General features: G+C 41.8%; 1 long non-coding RNA gene across 1 annotated transcript; it reads right to left on the bottom strand.

Annotated features, from left to right (window-relative positions):
- Positions 1-14,403: 14,403 nt before the first annotated feature.
- On the bottom strand, positions 14,404-16,170 carry LOC146374224 (uncharacterized). Its single transcript, XR_014802297.1, has 3 exons — positions 15,882-16,170; positions 15,320-15,487; positions 14,404-15,234 (listed from the first exon to the last, which is right to left on the bottom strand). It is a non-coding gene; the product is annotated as an uncharacterized LOC146374224 (long non-coding RNA).
- Positions 16,171-18,927: the final 2,757 nt, after the last annotated feature.

The raw sequence follows: 18,927 nt of genomic DNA, 5'->3' as shown, positions 1-18,927 counted from the left end.
ACCGCTTCCACACTCCCAGCACCGGATCAACACTTATGTTTGCTTCATTCTTCATATCAGAGGTTCCCCTCGCACCGCTTTTGTTTACATCGGGGGTCATCTGCTGCATGTATGGTGCCGCGTGACCCTTCTGTGTTCTTTGGCCCTCCTTAAGAAGAGGAGGAAGACAGATAGGCAGGCTGTGCTCAGAGCTCAAAAGCAAAATTAAACACCAGGAAAAGGAAAACAATTCTGCTGAAAAAGATGCGCCCTGTTTGCTCCAACAGGGACACCATCAAAGCCCATAAACTGCTCCGGTCCACTCCGCCTATTTGTCTTACATGTATGATGTCTGTGTTTGGATACGTGCACCACTTATAGTCATGATATGTGATTTACACTGTGGTGCTAGATGATGACAAATGTGTGTGCTGCAGTTATGACATGTTTTAAACCCAGAGAGCTTTGTTTACAGTCCAGGCCTTTGTTCGAGTTTAGTGTTTCTGCCCTGACAAATGAGAACCAACGAAGTGTCTCGGATGTTCTCTAACAGGATGCCACGTAGACAGAAAAAGAACAAAGCTGCACCATTGCTATTAAAATCCATGTAACTGTTAATATGTAATGCTAAACCACATAAAATGTTAAACAAAGTCACTTTAATTAAAATACTGGGGCATATTTGCTTTTTCAAACCATAGCTGTGAGCATATAGAGGTGCTAAGAGGTGTATTCTTTTTTTTCCCAACACCTGCTGTGTATTACAGTTGCCCCTACCAAGCGCTAAACTGAAACCAGAAGCTTGCAGCCACAAAATAGACCCCTGTTATTTTTTGGAGTAACTCTTATTAATGTTCTATTGCCACATAAAGTCTTCAATTATACAATGAAAACAGTTTTTCAGTCATGAACAGTGGTTCTGACTCTGGCTGCAAACTTAATACAAGGGCTAAAAAAATGAAGCTAAGGCTAATATGTTGAAAACTGTTCCTCTAATGTTAAACAGAGTGAAGCAAACATGTTTACAGCATAGACTGTATATAAAAGATGAAGCCAAAATAGTTGTATTCTTTATAATGGCCAATAGAAGACAATTCCTTCAGTCTTCAGTTTACTTTGCCTCTGATGATTTGGGATGAATCCAGATCTGAGCCTTATGGCTGTGAGCACAATGTAAAAAGGTTAAGTGGACTGGTACTTATATATAACACCTTTCAATTCAGCTGAGCAAAGTACTTTCTTACTAAAAGTCATTCACTCAGTGCATGGATCTATGCCTAAGCACTTTTCATGCAGATGCATCAGGGCAGCCGAGGATTCAGTATCAGGCCCAAGAATGTTTCAGCATGCTGACTGCAGGAGTCAGCGATCGATACAACAACTTTACAAATGGTATATGACCTGCTCCACCACGCGCTGCTCTTTTACACTCTCTGATCTGTAAGTTGGTGCTGGTCGTTACGGGAACACAGTTATACAGTGTTACAGAAAGAAAACTTCAAACTGTAAAACTGTGGAAATTAAGGATTTGGCAAACTGACGCTCTTCCTGAGAAAGCCAGGCCATACGTAATAACTGATCATTTGATATGATCTTCTACTGTGCAGGTGTTGGATAAAAACAAATGGATAATATAAATCTCTTGATCACGACAGAGGTAAAATATGGTAGAAATTTTTGATTAAAAAAAAGGACAGGAAGATGTAAAAAGAAAAAAATCCACTGAAAATCTACTGAATTATGGAGCTTAACGAGCATGAAAGAGTGGCCACATACACAAACAGGCATTTGGCTCAGACTGAAGAGTGTTTACACAGAAACCTCAGATGGTTTCATTATTTATGAGCACCCTTGGACATTTTAGCGCGGCATGGAATTGGTTTAAAAATGAGAGCGAGGGATAAAAATGAGAGTTTTATGATGATGCAAAATTACCAACATGTGGTGTAAAACCAAAAACCCCTCTGTCTGCCTGTCAAGGACAGAGGAGTGTCATTAATTAGGAAATGTGTGTGTGCTGTTACATGGCTCAGACATTAACAATTTTTATGGCACATGATTTGCATCGCTTTTAAATTACGTGCTCTGTCCCTTTAGCTCAGTTCAGGTATCTTAATTCTTGCTTATTAAGGGTCAAACACGCTGAAGACATCAAGAGCGAAGTTAAGGGTGAGATGGGTTCCTCGAAAGACAGAAGAGAGCCTTGTGACAGAAGCAGAGAAGTAAAAGAGGGTCACTGATGTTGAAATAAGATGGAGACAGGAGGATCAGACTGGGAATGGGGAACCTCAGATCTCAAATGTGCTTCACATTAAGCTGAGCCAAACAGGTTTTAAAATGATGTGCCAAAACATGCATCTGCAGTGGAGGAAGAAGGGAGTGAATACAGAAAAGATATTTAAGACTGGCATAAAAAGGAGCTAGAGTAGGAGACAAAGATGTTTTTATTTACATGTTTAAAATTGAATGGAATTGAATTTTTGCAAAAGAAAGTGCTCATTTCAACAAGAAATGGACCCTTCAGTTATGTTGTCAGTTCATTATATAAAGAAAAAAGTCTAGGTAACACGCCTGGTACTTATACACATCTCTACCATTTAATGATATCCCAGGCTTTTCTTCCACTTTGGCTGGTTGATCTCTGCATACAGTGCAGAGGCTTTTCCCAAGGAGCCACACGCCCATCTGTTGCTGTCCTCTAACCACATTCTCACCATTTTAGTGTACAGGTGGGTGAAGTACACGCTGGGCCTTTCTAGCTGCTACACATCCATTAGTGCCCTTGCATTTGCGGTGGGGTCATCAGCTGGGGAGAACCACTACTCCAAATTTTGCTCCATGCCATTGTACATTTGTGGGGCAGAATCGAGAAACCAGTGCTGGACCACAAAATTAGACTTTGCGGTTGTTTGAGTGTAGAAACACGAACATGTTTCAGAAGAACTTCTAGCACTTGAAGTTGCCTTTAACTGCCTGATCAGATTTGTGATTTCGTTCAGTATGCCGTCTTTCATATTGAGCCATCTATGCATTTTCTTACACGTCAGGATCACACCTTGGCTGGAGCTGACTGCAGCGGGGAACGCCTTGGACAGGTCATCGATCATGATTACAATTCAAAATGTTGCATATTTAGACATTTAGGGTGTTTAGCCCATTTAATTCAAACTCATTTTCCCCCTTGGTGTAGTATGTTTGTGCAAATGTTAATACAATAATCGCACTTGAGTGCAGACCAAAACAAACACACCAAGACTTTTCGGAGGAGGTGGTCTCCAGAGCGGTTTGTTTATGGTGTGAATGTGATGCGACGCCAATCCAAACCAGCTACCAGATGTATGTTGTAACTTTGATCTAATAAACTTCCTGCAGCCATCTATGCTTTCTATTCTGGCATGTGGGAAGGTACTATAGTCTGTAACGGTATGTACAGGCTGGCAAATAGCTGTGAAATTTACCTAATTTCTTTGTCCTCTCCAATAGTTCAGAAAACAGCACCTGATGTGAAGACAGCTAGATAAGCCGGTCAACAAAACATCAAAGTCCACTGTTCATTCTCTCTGCACTACCATCCATTTTCTGAACTTATTATTGTAACAACTGTTGTGGCTAAACCTAACCAAATCACGTTCTTGGCTAGGTTTAACCAGATGTCAACATCTTTGAATAGTGATGTGTTTAATGATGATAGATGTGAGATTTTCTTTTAGGAATTTAAAGATGCATGTTGGACTTACTATATTTTGCTCTTGTTGGCTATATGCTGGTGTGTCTAGGGACCCATCCTCAAGCTTGACCTCTACTTAGCTTGGAGCTTCTGTGAGAAACACCATCACTTCCAAAACCATGAACCGTGACCCCACATCTTCACGGGACTGAGGCATTCACGATATCTAACCCCTGAACTTGACCGTAACACTGTTGACCAGTCTAATGGAGGTCAAAGGACCTCCTGCACTAACAGGTTTGAATTGGTTCACCGCAATCCTCTTCGGTGCGCTTCCAAAAGCTGCAGCGGAGTCATTAAAATATACACAGGCACAGAGCACTAAGGCAAGAATCTTCACTGTATGTGTGCTTTCAAAACACTGATGCTCCCCTCTCTTTGTTTGGATAGTTTCACAGTGGGATCCTTGCTTATTTTCACCCATAAGTGCCCAGGCGTAATCGTATCCCAATTGAAATATTTTCTTTGCCGCCAGTGTCTTTCTGCTTGCCGTTTTCACTCCCTGGGAAGCATCCCATCAGGCTCTAACTCTCTTCCCAAACCGGGGATTTAAGAAAGATTAAGGAAAACTATGTAAATGACACTGCTCCTGCAGGGTCAAGCGAAACGTTAGCTCCCAGAAGAGAAAAACTGGAAGTTGGGAATAAAGGAACATGATTGGGAAAGGGGGGAAAAAAGAGCACATCCTTGGAATTTCCATAGGAAATCTGTGGATTATCCCCCTATTTTTAATGAAAATTGTCAGGATCAATAATGCTAAAATCCTTTAAAGTATAAAGTAAGTTAAAAGATGGAGAATTGGGGGAAAGAAGGCAGGAGCAGGAACCTATTATATCCCTACATCACCTAACTGGAGATAAAAAAATTTCCCTAAAGAGGTTTAGGGATGAGGCTTCTGATGAGATTCAGGAGCGAGAAGAAGATAAGATGGTGGAGAATGTGAAAGTAGGCAGACAGACACTTGCGCACACACACCAAAAAACATCTATCAAACTTATGTCTCACTAAAATGCCTCTTAGACAAAGTACTGAAGTCCTCTTAGACATACTGATTAGCTGAGATACCCTCTTCCATCTTGCTGCACACTTCTTTCCATCTCTTGTCTCTCTCACGTCTTCTCATTCACTCATTCCACTTCTCTGCGTCCGTTTTTGAGACGGTCACCTCGGCGTTAGTGGTGATGGCTAAGTGGGAGCTTGAGCACTTCCTTAATCAATCTGGGTAATAGAGAGGAGCTTGCCTGTCCCCCTCCCACCCTCCGCACACACACTCAAAGACCTGTCAGCTCTCATTCTCAGTCACCCTCCGATTCATTGAGGCATCGAGCTCGCTCTCACACACAATGGCAAAGGAAGTAAACAGATTTGACACATTGCTGTCGATACACCTGCACAGCTAAAGAAGCACATCAAGGAAAGATTAGCACTGTGGCGCATGAATTTGCAAATACACACAGGAAATTATAACGTGCACAGCGCCTGTAAGACACACACACATTTCACCGTCAGAGGGATATAGGCAGACAGCTGGGAATGTCACGCATGAACACTCGACAGGCGATCCAATAAAGGAGAGGACACGGTGAGGGCGAATACCTTGATAAGCTGCGTTATGCTTTGCGTAAACACGCACCTCTTTTAAAATAGCATTTCGAAGACGTCGGTCAAAGGAAAGCAGTGGTTAATCCAGTTGTGACAAAAAGGGAGGGGGGCCAGGAAGCAGCCAGCTGCTCATCAGCATTACCACGAAAAACGCAGCTGCGCATGGAAGCGTATATACATGTGCATCCAGTGCATCAAATGAAGATGTTCCCCAGACACGGCTTTTCAGCACATTCCAACCCTGCTTTCAAAATTCATCCACATCTGCCCACTTTCCTCAATATATTTCCTAAATCCCACTGTCCGTCCCTCAGTCTATCTGCCTTCGTGACTTACTTTGCCAACTCATGTGTCTCCAAGTTTTTTTTTCTCCTTGTGTCTTTACACAAACATCTTTCTCTCTCTTCTTTCCTCACTTCATCCTTCCATCTCTGTTCTCACCCTCTGACCCTGCCCAAATGGCCTCAAGATGTTGCAGCAGTTCATTTGCATTTACTAACATCTCAAGTGCACACACAGCCAAGAAAACCCTGGGGGAAATGTTCACTGTGTTTGGTAAGGAAGCAGGGAAGAGGGTGGTTGAGGACTCTTTTGTGATGGATTAGGATCACTTTTACATGGACAACATTCAACATTTGGTAAAGTCTTGTAAAAATTAAACTGATGCAATGGATGCGATACAAGTATCAGTGATCCGGTAAAAAAAGATGAAAGAGTTCTGTAATACTGCTGAGGGAGAATTATCCACCAGCTCCATTTGGATGTGCAGGCGATTTTTTCTAATCTTTCTTGTTTTACTATGGTTATGTACCTGATGTCTTTAGTGAAAGCCTTCTTACAGACCTTGCAGAGCTACAAGTATCTACTTGTAGCTCTGCAAGGTCTGTAAGAAGGCTTTCTTTCTTTTTAGTATCTACTAATGATATCCACAGCTTGGCCAATCTTTTCACTCACAAAATTGTTGCTTTTACAGTTCAAGCAGTGAAAACCTCAATAACAGTGTCGATGCATAGCACTAAAAGCAGTCCCAGGAGAAGCTGGAATCAGCTGAAGGTAGCATTAGCTGCTAATGCTAGCCATAGCTTGTTCTTTTGTCATTTTGGTAGTGCAGACGGCCAAAGCTTCAGTCTATCTTTTCTGAATCTTTACTAGAGCATATAGTTATGTGCTTTATTAGGAAAAACAAGCTACTAATTCATTTATTTCTTCCTGTTTAACATTTAACAATATGTTTGAAATATTATTTTGCTATTGAGATCCATGTTGACAATACTGCAACAATTTGTGAACTCCCGCTCCACCACACATCAAAGATCTTCTACTGGACTGATTGGTGAGTACAGTGAAGCCCCGTAAACAAGTTACCGTGTTACAGCTGACGGAAACGTCTGCTGTGCGATGTGCCGCATTATCATGCTGGAAGCATCCATTAGGAGGTTGAACTGTGTTGATAAAGAGACGTATGTGATCATGGTCAAGGCATTCACACAAAGATTGTTTAGTGTTAACTGGCATGCAGTGTGCCAGGAAACCATTCTCTAAAACATTAGACTGCACCCCCTGCCTTGTTTGTTGACACATAGCAGGTTGAGTCCATGGACTCATGCTGCTAGCTGAATCTATGCGTCTATAGAGTTTCAGTTGGCAGCATGATTTCATGGATTCTTTATTTGTTGGATTTTTTTGCATAGCACTACGCTCAAGTGATTGGCGCTTTGGACCATTATCTGAGTGGGCAGGCTTACAAGTGTTTGTAATAAAGTGCATGGTGAGTGTACATACAAGGTTGGCATAAAAAAATTCAATGCTTCGAAAACACGCCAGATCTCAATGGAAAAAAAACCCATACTTTTTATTATATCCTTTATTTATCCAGGTAAAAATCTCATTGAGATTAAAAATCTCATTTCCAAGAGAGACCTGGCATCATGGCAACAAAAGTCACATACCACATCGGTATATAACATTTAAAACAAATACAATATAGTAGATAGCTCTACTGATATGGACTGAGAAATGTGTTAGGAAGCTGCATCTTTAGATGGAAATAAAGATGATCAGTGTGCAGAGGGCTTTATTTAAAGGCATCCTGACAATTAAAGAAACTGATCGCAGTTTCTTTAATTGTCAAATAACTGATCGCAGTTATTTGATTTGGCTGAAATTAAGCAGTAGCTTAAAATGGTACACGCCTGACAAAATCGGGGCATCCCCAAGACGGCGGTGTCCTGGGGGATTTTCTCCTCAAATGTGGACCAGGGCATCATTGAGCTCCTGGACAGTCTGAGGTGCAACCAGTGGTATCAGACGCACTGAAACAATGTCCCAGAGGTATTCTGTTGGATTTAGGTCAGGCAAACGTGAGAGCCAGTCGATGCTATCACTTCATAATCCAGGAACTGCCTGCAGATTTTCTCCATATGACGCTGGGCATTGTAGTGCACCAAGAGGTATCCAGGACCCACTGCACCAGTACATTCCTCCATGGATATGCCTCCCCAGACCATCACTGACTCACCGTCAAACCGGACATGCTACATATTACAAGCAGCATTTATTCTTCACGGCTTCTCCAGACCCTTTTGCGTCTGTCACGTGTGCTCAGGGTCAACCTGCTGTCATCTGTGAAAAGCACATGCTGCCACTAGTGAACCTGCCAATTCTGGCATTCTATGGCAAGTGCCAGTTGTGTGTGTGTGTGTGTGTGTGTGTGTGTGTGTGTGTGTGTGTGTGTGTGTGTGTGTGTGTGTGTGTAAAAAAGACACTTTTCCTTTTTCTTTTTTTTAAACAAAGAAATCTCATTAAGTTTTCTTTGTGGAAACTGAAGATCCAAAGTGGTGACTTCATTGGCACTAAAAGTTGCATATAAAAAATTCAAATAAAAGCATCCAAGATTCTGAACAAGCAAGCCTCTATATCTCACCCATCAAATAAAATTGCCTCTTTCTGGCTGAGGCTCTGAACACCCCTCCTGTTATATTGTTCCCCAATATCCAGTTTCTAACAGGAAATATACCAAAGTAAGATGTTCTCTTAACACAGCTTTGAAAGCATGACGTTGGCAAGAAGGAAGGCATCAACTCATTGCCCAGCTGCTCTTGCAGGCGTAAGAGTTTCCATTTTTTATGTTTTCATTCATCATTCAAGAAACAAGCGAGCACAAGTCGATTGTAGCAAAGCCCTGGTGCTGATTTGGTTACTTCTGGTCGTCCTTTCTCTAATCACTCCCCCCCATTCTATGCCAGTCTCCCCACTCCCTTTCAAGGGAAGAATTCTCCCCTGTAATCCATCCCAGCTGTGGCAGATTGCACGGCCAATTAAAGAAAAACCGTTTGGCTTGCCCCAAACGAGCCAACCACATGTTGCAGCATGACCTGCCCTCCGCGCTGCCTTCATCCCCACTGGGACCTCACCTCTGCGGGGTTAGGGGTCACGGCGTTTGTCGTTTCTTCATCACTGGAGCGGGGAGGAAAACATAGAAGCTGCAGACAAGCAGGACAATTAGCTCCAGCTCTAACTGAGTACCTCAAACCCAGGCAGCCTCCCGTGGGGTCAAGGAGGCAACGTCCAACAGTCACGCCTACAGTTGCTTCGGACTCTGCTGCTGTTACACGATTAAAGCGTCATTATCTCAGAAAGTCTGGGACGCAAAGGGGAGGAGGTGAGAAATGGAGGTCAGACCTTAGCGAGCAAGGGTGTTCGCCGGTGCCGATCGAATGAGGTTATAAATTTCTAATGATATCACACCAGAAGTGGGGGGGATGTCACTGAACTAAAACAACTACAGGTTAACAGATGGGGCCGTTTTTCAGTATTGTCCCTTCAGTGACTCAGATTTGTGTGTCTGTGCGTGTGTGTGTGTGTGTGTGTGTGTGTGTGTGTGTGTGTGCCCATGCCGGTGCCTGCATCCATTCATCAGTGTTTGTTTTTTCTTTTAAACCCTGTTGGTGCACAGCCCAGCATCAGGGGCATGAAACTGAAGCAGTGTGCTTTCTTCCCAAAACACACAGCATAAACAGGAAATCTAATCACTGCACCGCAGTAATGCAAAACCCTGATATTGTAAACACACATAAGCTTACAGTACGAATACAGCAGAGCCGTGTATGGGGGATAAGGGGAACTGCCCACTATAGACTGGCCTCTGTAAGACACTAAAGCATTCCTGATCACTGAGGTCTGCACAGCATCACACAGCCTAGTAGAAACAGATGCGCTCGATGTTCCCATATTCTATACAATACATGCAAGGTTCTTAGTATGGGAAGCCATGAGCATTTGTGACCCTAACGACCTTGCATATGCAGTGAAGCATACAAGGGGTGCAATACAAAAGCATGTGGTTTAAGACAGTTAATGAAGGTAGAATGTATGAAAAAACACAGGCTGAGTGCTTTCGGCACTAAATTCCAGTTTGCATGAGGTAAGACTTAGCAGCATGCCAAATGATTAAAGACTGGATACTTAATAAAGCAGTGCATCAAAGGCAGACAGAGCGAGGCCCGCCGACTCATGTTTCATTTAAAATAGTGGATGCATTGAATGTTTGTGTAGGCAAAGGCATGTCAAGTGTTTGTCTGTCTGCAGATGAATTTATGTGCGGGTCCAGCTTTCTTCTTTTCGAAGGAAATCAAAGTGTCTGACCTGAGTTTGGGAGAAAACCGGAGAAAGAAATACGGGGACCAGTAGCAGAGTCACAGATGGACAGAACCACCCAAAAGAAAACAGACAGCGTTGCTTTCCCCATTACTGTCTCAGACTTTGATATGAAGCAGAGCGGGAGAGCGGTGGCTAGTATATCAAACCCAGATCTCTCCTTCCCCGCCTCGTTTTTGCAGTCATCTGTGTAATGGCAAGATCAGTGTGAATGAAGTCAGCCGGCTGTCTCCATTACGACTGTCCTTCTGTTAAATCTCGAACATAAACGAGGGCAGTTCGTCTGATTCTCCAGGGGAGCTGTTTAAACTGTAGGCCAACTGGTCTGATGAGCCCGATTCGTACAGCATGCTTTTCATTTGAAAAATGTCCACTTTGTTTCTTGTATCTCTGCGTAAATGTCAGCACCCTTGCTGTTCCTTCTTTTGCTGTTTTTTTCTTTTCCCTCCCCGATCCCTGATCCCCAACCCCCCCCCGCAACTCTGAACCTGATTTCAATTCCCCCTGTGCGTTGACAGACACACTCATCTGGGCGACCTTGCTTTCTTCCTGTGTTTCCAGGTTTGGAGGAGGTTGGGAATGGAGTGAGAGGTGAAAGGTTGGCCTTGTGCTGGATGCTGTCTTGGCCTCTGTCAACACAACCTCTGCTCTGTAATACCATTTCCCCTGGATCATGCCAAAAGAGGCGGGGGAAGCAGACAAGACAGTCAATTAGCTGCAGTGTTGTCAGCTGACACACTGCAGAGTGAACAGTTTACATCATGCCATACATACCAGATCTATATCATATCATGGGGTTTAGTAGAAGGATTTTTGAGTAATTCTTTTATGATCGTTTGTAGACATGTAATTCTAATGGGTGTTTTTATCGACATTCATAAGATACCACGATAGTCACATAAGAGATGAATGTAGCCTTTTAAAGCCTAGCAGAACTATTTTCATCACTGCTGCTCTTTTGAGACCTAATGGGACAATGTGCGAACAAGACTCCTCAATAACAAGGTAACCATGCCTTTACTGTTTATTTTACTTTAAATGGGAGCATAATGCAAAACGTGAATTTCATGCTGTTCTGAAGTAGACCTGATAATAATGATCAAGACTACATTCTACAAAAAGTAGGGGCATTTTCCTATTAACTTTTATATAATCGTTTCACAACCAGTCTCCCCCTGTTGGCTGTTTGAAAGAATGCATTTGAAAGAAGTTTAAGGCACTTCAAATGTAGCTTCAGTTTTCAGGGGGTTGAAACACGTCTTATCATTTAATGGATCATTAGTCCATTTTGTGAACAATAAATTATACTGACAGATAAGTTACTAAGAGAACTGAGCCATCCTTCACATATTCTTTAATATGCAAATATTAAATACTGTAGTCTCATATCACAGGGATGGCTGTGGCTCAGGTGGTACAGCAGGTTATCTACTAATCAGAAGGTTGGAGGATTGCTCCCTGACTCCTCCAGTCCGTATGCCAAAGTATCTTCAGGCAGGTTACCGCACCTCGAGTTCCTCCTGATGGAGTTCGAGTGTGTGTACAAATGTTACATAAAAGCACTGCATGAGTGTGTGTGTGTGTGTGTGATTGGGTGAATGAGGCCTGCATTAGAAAGTGCTTTGAGTGCTCAACTGAGTAGAAAGGTGCTTTTCAAACATCCTTCCATTTATTACAAGGACACATTAGAATAAAAGAAAAAAAGATTACCTACTTTTCACTTAGTTCAAACATCCTCCATGTTTACCACTTTTCCAGATAAATGAAGAAATGTTTGTACATTTCAGTTCCATCATTACACTTCTTCTCCAAAAACACTCTGCTTATATTGGCCATTTCATTCCCCTTTATAGTTTTCTTTGAACATTTTCACAATAAAAGCATCCCAGCTTTTCACCGGTGGCTACTGATGTTGAAAGAAATACAGATTAATTAAGATTAAACAGATACATTATGCTATGTATGCATTATAAAGTATGCTTGTACAACGCTATTATTTCAGTCAGCGTTCATCATTCAGCATCTTGCTCGTATTATTTATTTTTCTTTGTTATTGCTTCAGAAGCTGTTATATAAGAATGTATTGTATCTCTGTTAGTTTGTTAGTCCAGTTCAAGCTTAAGGTAAAATAAATTCTACATAAAAAATTTAAAAAGTCTTTAAAAGCTTCTTTGCAACCTTTTCCCAGTAGTGTCAATAGTAGCAAATATAAACCTAAACAGATGTGCAGAAGCCAACTCTCTAAGCTATCTCCAAACATTTTGTAAATCTCCTCTCACCTCATGTTTGACCTTTCACTTCTAACCCGGGGTCATCTGTACGAGGAATCTAAGCTCTGTTTGGTCTTCCAAGTCCTTTCACATCACAGAGAGCTCAGGTAGGGTCAGGCTTTAACACATCCCAAGTGTGCACTCTGACCTCAGCGCTCAATTTCAGGCGTTTTATGATCTGTGCAATACACTGTGATCAATATCATTTAACTGGTTTTGTTAAGTAGCCTTCCTCTGCAAAGTCAAAGGTCACAGTGATTATGGGCATGCCATGAGTGACCCACTCCCATCAGGAAATCCCTTATATTTCTCTGTGACCCCACCCAACAAATATCCTGCAAGGTGCCAGGAGCTCCCTGTCAGTCTGATTGATTGTCTCTAACTACAGGCCAGTAGTTGGTGTCTGCGGTACCTCACAGCAAGCTATGTGAACATGTGTGTGTTTGAGTGTGTCAGTGGCCTTCATTAAGATTAGTCGCTGTCACATACCTACGAGAGACTCACCCTGCAATCCTTGGCCGTGTGAAGGATCATGCAAACCCAAATATTGGCTTGTCACATGTCCCCAGTGTGTACGAGAGCACGTGTGGGCGGGTGGCTTGGGGTGATTTTGAGTGTGAGAGCATAAGACAAGGTCTCAGTAATAAGCGACAGAAGGGAATATATTTTCCTTTCCATTGCCAGGAGACTGGAAAAATCTGGGACGTAATAACTCTATCCGTGAAATGGGAGTTAAACCATAATAATCATTAAGGGGCGACCACACACGCACACACATGAATAGAGACACACCAGCTGCCCTATATTTCCCCTGTGAAAACACCTCTTCGGGACAGGTCATGCACTCAGTACACAACACAAATACAAACATACATTAACAAAAAGCTTTTCCAGATTTCTCCTTTGGTCTCACACTTCTTTCCCGTCCCCCATCACGGGATCTTTGAAAGATCAGCACCGAACACACAGTTGCAAAAAAGTGTTCATGTCTGTCTGTGTGGTTGATGCAATCCAAGCTTCATGAAAACTGTAGTTTCGGGAGACAGAAACTATCTCTACTTTCAAGATTAGGCTTAAAACTTTCCTTTTTGCTAAAGCATATAGTTAGGGCTGGACCAGGTGACCCTGAATCCTCCCTTAGTTATGCTGCAATAGACGTAGGCTGCCGGGGGATTCCCAAGATGCATTGAGTTTTTCCTTTCCAGTCACCTTTCTCACTCACTATGTATTAATAGACCTCTCTGCATTGAATCATATCTGTTATTAACCTCTGTCTCTCTTCCACAGCATGTCTTTTATCCTGTCTTCCTTCTCTCACCCCAACCGGTCGCAGCAGATGGCCGCCCCTCCCTGAGCCTGGTTCTGCCGGAGGTTTCTTCCTGTTAAAAGGGAGTTTTTCCTTCCCACTGTCGCCAAAGTGCTTGCTCATAGGGGGTCATATGATTGTTGGGTTTTTCTCTGTATCTATGAAGCGCCTTGAGGCGACTTTTGTTGTGATTTGGCGCTATATAAATAAAATTGAATTGAATTGAATTGAATAGTTCAACTAATGGCTACTTGATGCTAATCTCAAAAACTAATAGTGCAAAGATGCCCCTGAGATAGTCCAACAGATAATAGCAGTTTGCAAGATGCTAGCAGGCAGGGCAGGCATGGCAAGTGGCTTACAGAGTATACAGAAACATTTGTACTGAGTACCATCGGTTAGTCCAGAGGTCAAAATGGGATAGGCCCCCAAAGGTGGCTGAGAACGACCAAGTTAGGATCATGTGGGAGTTCCAGATACAGGTAGACAAACTGGTGATGGCTAACTAACCAACAAACCTCCTAGCTACCATGCAAGCTAACAACAAACAAACAAACAGAGGGCCACTGTGGTCATGTATGTGGTGTACAGCCACAAGCTGTACATGTCTGCAATAAAAATGTTATTTGAATGCAAACACAAGAAGTAAACAGAGCAAAATACATATATTAGTTAAGGTGCACAAAAAAATAGTTAAAAAATAATGTTAAGCATGTTTTTGATCGTATTTAAATTCTGGATACAAGTAAATAGTCAACCTTTATATACAACATCTACAGTGAAAAGTGAGTGTAATGCTCTAGTGTGGGGGTAAAAGAGCACACGAGGCAAAGAGCAGAAATAAATAAAAAGACTGCTGAACACTTTATTGCAACACACTGTGAATATTATTTACAGTCAGCAAGGCTGGACTTCAGGGTGAACCAAAGGCCACAATAATAAACAAAACCAATGTATCCTTCCAACAAGAAATCTGCCTAACTCGATAAGAGAACAACAGAACCAAAAGACAAGACATTAGCTAACCCCGACTCCCTGTGCTGGAAAAAAAAGCAGACGAAACAATGCTGCTGTTTCATGCTACACACAGGAAACAGAGACAAAACAGAGTCAGAGAAAACGTCAAGAATAGCACACGTCCTGTAAGTTCCCCTGTCTTAAAGATACACACTTGGGAGCTCTAGCTTGGGAAATATAGAAACTGAAGTTTTAAATACAAACTCGGGTTTCCGACTGACCAGTTTTTAAAAGTTTTTTTACACTTTGCTATGTATGATGTCATAGAGACAAGATATGACCTAATACAGCGGTCCCCAACCCCCAGGCCACCTGTCTGAGCCGTTTGGTACCGGGCCGCGAGAGTCGAGGCTCGGATGTGAAATGTATGGTTTTCAGGGTTTTTATCGTTATTTTTTAAAATTGTTTTTATCATTAACTCTGTTTCCCTGGGTCGTTTCCCATGTGTTATGAATAAATCTTCTTTTTTTGGTACCGGTACTGGTTTTATTTTGTTGTATCTATCCGCGACACCTTAAAGGCCAGTCCTTGAAAATAAACCGGTTCGTGGCGCAAAAAAGGTTGGGGATCGCTGACCTAATAGATTCATTTCAGGTTGTAAACAGAAGATTGGTCCACGAAGCTCCCAAATCGTCACAGGCGCTGATGAGAAAGGACGCCTGGTACATGCAGGGAACCTGGAGCACATGAAGAGAGCTGGATTGACACTGATGCTCACAAACAAGCACTACAGCAACTTTAAAACAACTTGATTGTGTCTACCTGTAGAAATGAGGGAAGGACCTAACAGACAGCGGACAGATGAGCCAGTGTAGCTACATGATCATGTAGCTAATGATCACATAACGAATGTCAGGTGTGGAAGCCAGGGATCAGAAATCACAGCCACAGGGGAAAAAAATCCTCCGCAAACAGGAACCGGGACAGGAACTGGGGAAAGATGGGGATCATATTGTATGTGTGTGTTTTAATCTGATTGACTTTGACAAGAAGTGGTTTGAATATCACAGATATTTGACTGCTTTTCATGTGTGCTCAGTGCGTATTATCATTTCATAATCTAATAATGTATTCATATTCATTTTACGGTGTGGTTGGCTGTTCGTGCTTGTGCTCTTCTTTGTGTTTGGATGTTGAAGTGGTCCTTGTGGTCTGGTCCTCCATTTTGAGAGCGGAGCACTGATGACTGCGGAGCCACCAGCCTGACAGCCAGCTCTGGGAAACATGCAGCCGCGGCCGCCCCCGCCTCTCTCACACACACACTCCACCTCTATCAGCATATTTGCTTTGTCTTTCTTCTTGTCTGGATTGTTTCTGTTCATACCTGATGTCTGTTTTATTCCTCCCGCTCTTATCTGCAGCCACGTGAGCCGGTGTTCCCCAGGGTGAATCCACAAGGGTTTGATAGCTAGAGATGTCAGTCTGTCTGCCCGTCTTTCCTTCCATCTCTTTTCAGGCTCTTGTTTCATCGCAGCTGTCCACTTTTCGCCCCCTCATTCTCTCCGTGCTCCCGCCTGCTTGTCTCTCTGTCATTTTAACCTTCACTCTCTGTCTGTCTGTGCCTGTCAGTCTTTCCCCTCCTCTCTACTTTTTTGCTTTCATCACAGCTCTGTTTTCTCTGCTGAGGTGAGTGCTGATAGCTCCCATATATTTTTTTTCCCACAGCCCTTCTTTCTCTCCCTCCTCTCATCCTCCCTGCCCCACATCTCCCTGTCCCCTATTTCCACGCCTGGTCCAAATCAGACAACACATCATCTGCCCCCCCCCCCCCCTGCAAAAAAAAGTGGTTTTCACAAGGACACAGCACAAAGCCAAACTATTCTTTTTCCTTTTTAGACCACAGTGCTGTCACCATGCTGCTGACATTATCTCGGGCCATTTTCAGGTCAGTCAGGGGTGACACACTTCATTCTTACCATACCACTGATAGCTTGGGAATAAGGCTTAGCAATATGAATGATGACACATACCATGAGATGATAGAAAGGACTCTATTACTGTGCTACCGCCAACCATTTAATATATATGAATATAATGGGCTCTGATTGCAAGCAATGATGTCAATCATTTAAAAGACATATGTAAGGTTAATCTGTCAGGTATTTAAAATGGAGCCATTATAATCCAAAGTTCCAAAGTTATATTATCAGACTCAGTTTAATTAAATTGAGTTCAGTTTTATTTGTATGGCACCAACTTACAACACTTGCACCAAGGCGCTTTATATTGTAAGGTAAAGACTGCCAACAATCAAACGCAAGCAAGTATTTAGGAACAGCGGTAAGGAAAAACTCTCTTAACAGGAAGAAACCTCCAGCAGAACCAGGCCCAGGCTCTGCTGACACTGTTTGGGGGTGAATTAAGGAAGGCATGACAAAACACAAATAGTGTAAGAAAGCCCATGAATAATAATAACTCATGATTAAAAGCAGAGTGGTGTATGAACACAGTGAAAAAAAGGGTGAGAGTAGCTTTGCATGATCTTCAAACTAACTTTTTTTTTTAACTTCACTTGCCTTTCTGAAACAAGCTATTTTAGCTCCCTTCCCCGTCCCTCTAACCAAGCCTTTATCTGATTGGAAGCCCCTCCACAATGTTATTCAGAAGGTGGAAGGGGCTTCTGCTCTGACAGCCAGAGCTGGATGCCTTAGATAACTTAGTAGGATAGCTTTTTGCCCACCAGGATTAGATACACATAAACTGTCTCGTTAAAAAAAAAAAAAAACTTTAGCCATGTTTAAGTTTCTTCTCAGTTGCTTTGGCAAGTTTCTTGTAACATTTTTGAAGTTTTCAGCGCTGATGAGATGATGAAAAGAGCTTATACAAACAGCAAAATGTGACAGATCTCTTTTCTACATCTTCCTTGTAATTGTCTCCTTGCTTCACTGCCACATATCCTTACTCCACTCCCTCCTCCACAGGCAGGCTGTTTCCTTTATAAAATCTGAGCAGTCTCAACCTCTAAAATATGCTTCATCTCATTTTGACAATTAGATGAACTATTCTGCATGTAATTTCTGACACAATGATCATCATCTACTTTGCTCACAGACACATCCAAAGATTGTTTTTTCCCAAATTGTAGACAATTGTACTTAATTATTCACCCAAATCTCCTCAATCCTTCGCAAATGCTAACCACAACAAATGCTCTGAGAAGAAGATTTTAAAGGATTTCAAATAGTGTTTTGAAAACCTAACCTGTCATTTGAGAACTGAGCGAAAGAAACTTGGGGGGAAAAAAACTAATGTAAGAATATAGCTATAACAACAAAAAGAGTAGAAAAAAACTTCTTTATCTCTCCAAAATAATCCAAAAATATACATCACCAGTTGGTAATTTTATCTTTAAGGCGCTGCAAACCCTGTTCACAGAGCGCTTCATCTATCACCCTCACACAGCAGTTACCTGCCCATGGGACACCCTGATGTGATGGAGCTGTTTTTCAAGCATTTAATTCCTACTACATGATGCCCAAAAAGGTATTCTCCAAATATTTTAAGGCTGGAATTTACTCACGAATAATCAATTTTATAGGGAAAAAATGGAAGATAGAAATACAGCTGCCACAGCACAGCAATGCAAATAAATAAAAAAAAAAACCAGTTACAAATCATTTAAATCAGGCTCATAATGAAATATTCAAAGGTAAAGATAAATAATAAATAAATTAACATAAAGAATGTTATTTGAATTATAAAATTCTTAACTATTTTACCCTTTAACGGTGTAGCACATAGCAGTAAATGGTAGTTTTAGCATAACTTGTGTGCCAATTTGGTTTATGCCTGGCCTGCGGTGCTTTTTCAAATTCTTCATTCTGTGTGTAGCGGTGACTCCAAGAGAATTCCATCGCATACAGAAATTTTGTTGACTTCAGTACAGGCGATGCACGTTGACATGAAAGAAACACAAATGGAGAACGTAGCACTACATTTTCCGATCATGAAGAGAACAAAATGCATACGAAACTCAAAAGACCTGCATTTTTTTGCAGATGTTAATATTCGCTGTATGAGGGAGGATGTTCATGCAAAGTTTTGTTCTACCCATTATAGAGGAGATTGGGTACATACAGACATCTATACATACATTTACTATGATTATGTACTAAGATTCTGGTTATACTAAATAATAATAGATCATAATTTTTTTTGAATAGTTTGAATAGTTTGAATAGTCGTAATCATAAAACAAAGGCCGAAATAACAAAAACAAGACGGTGAATGTTTGCTTTTTTCTTTTTAAGCATTCTTGTTATGTGTGCATGAACCTTTAAGAGCATACGCAGAATGAGATTTTCTAAATATTCTGCTTGATGGGATTTGATGAAGAATGCAAACAGAGTTTAACACACAATTTAAGCCAA

The sequence above is a fragment of the Perissodus microlepis genome, chromosome 14, assembly GCF_051167445.1.
Source record: "Perissodus microlepis isolate ML-2025 ecotype Zambia chromosome 14, ASM5116744v1, whole genome shotgun sequence".
Taxonomy (NCBI): Eukaryota; Metazoa; Chordata; class Actinopteri; order Cichliformes; family Cichlidae; genus Perissodus; species Perissodus microlepis.
Note: the sequence above shows the minus strand (reverse complement) of the source record. Positions and strands in the feature narration are given on the sequence as shown.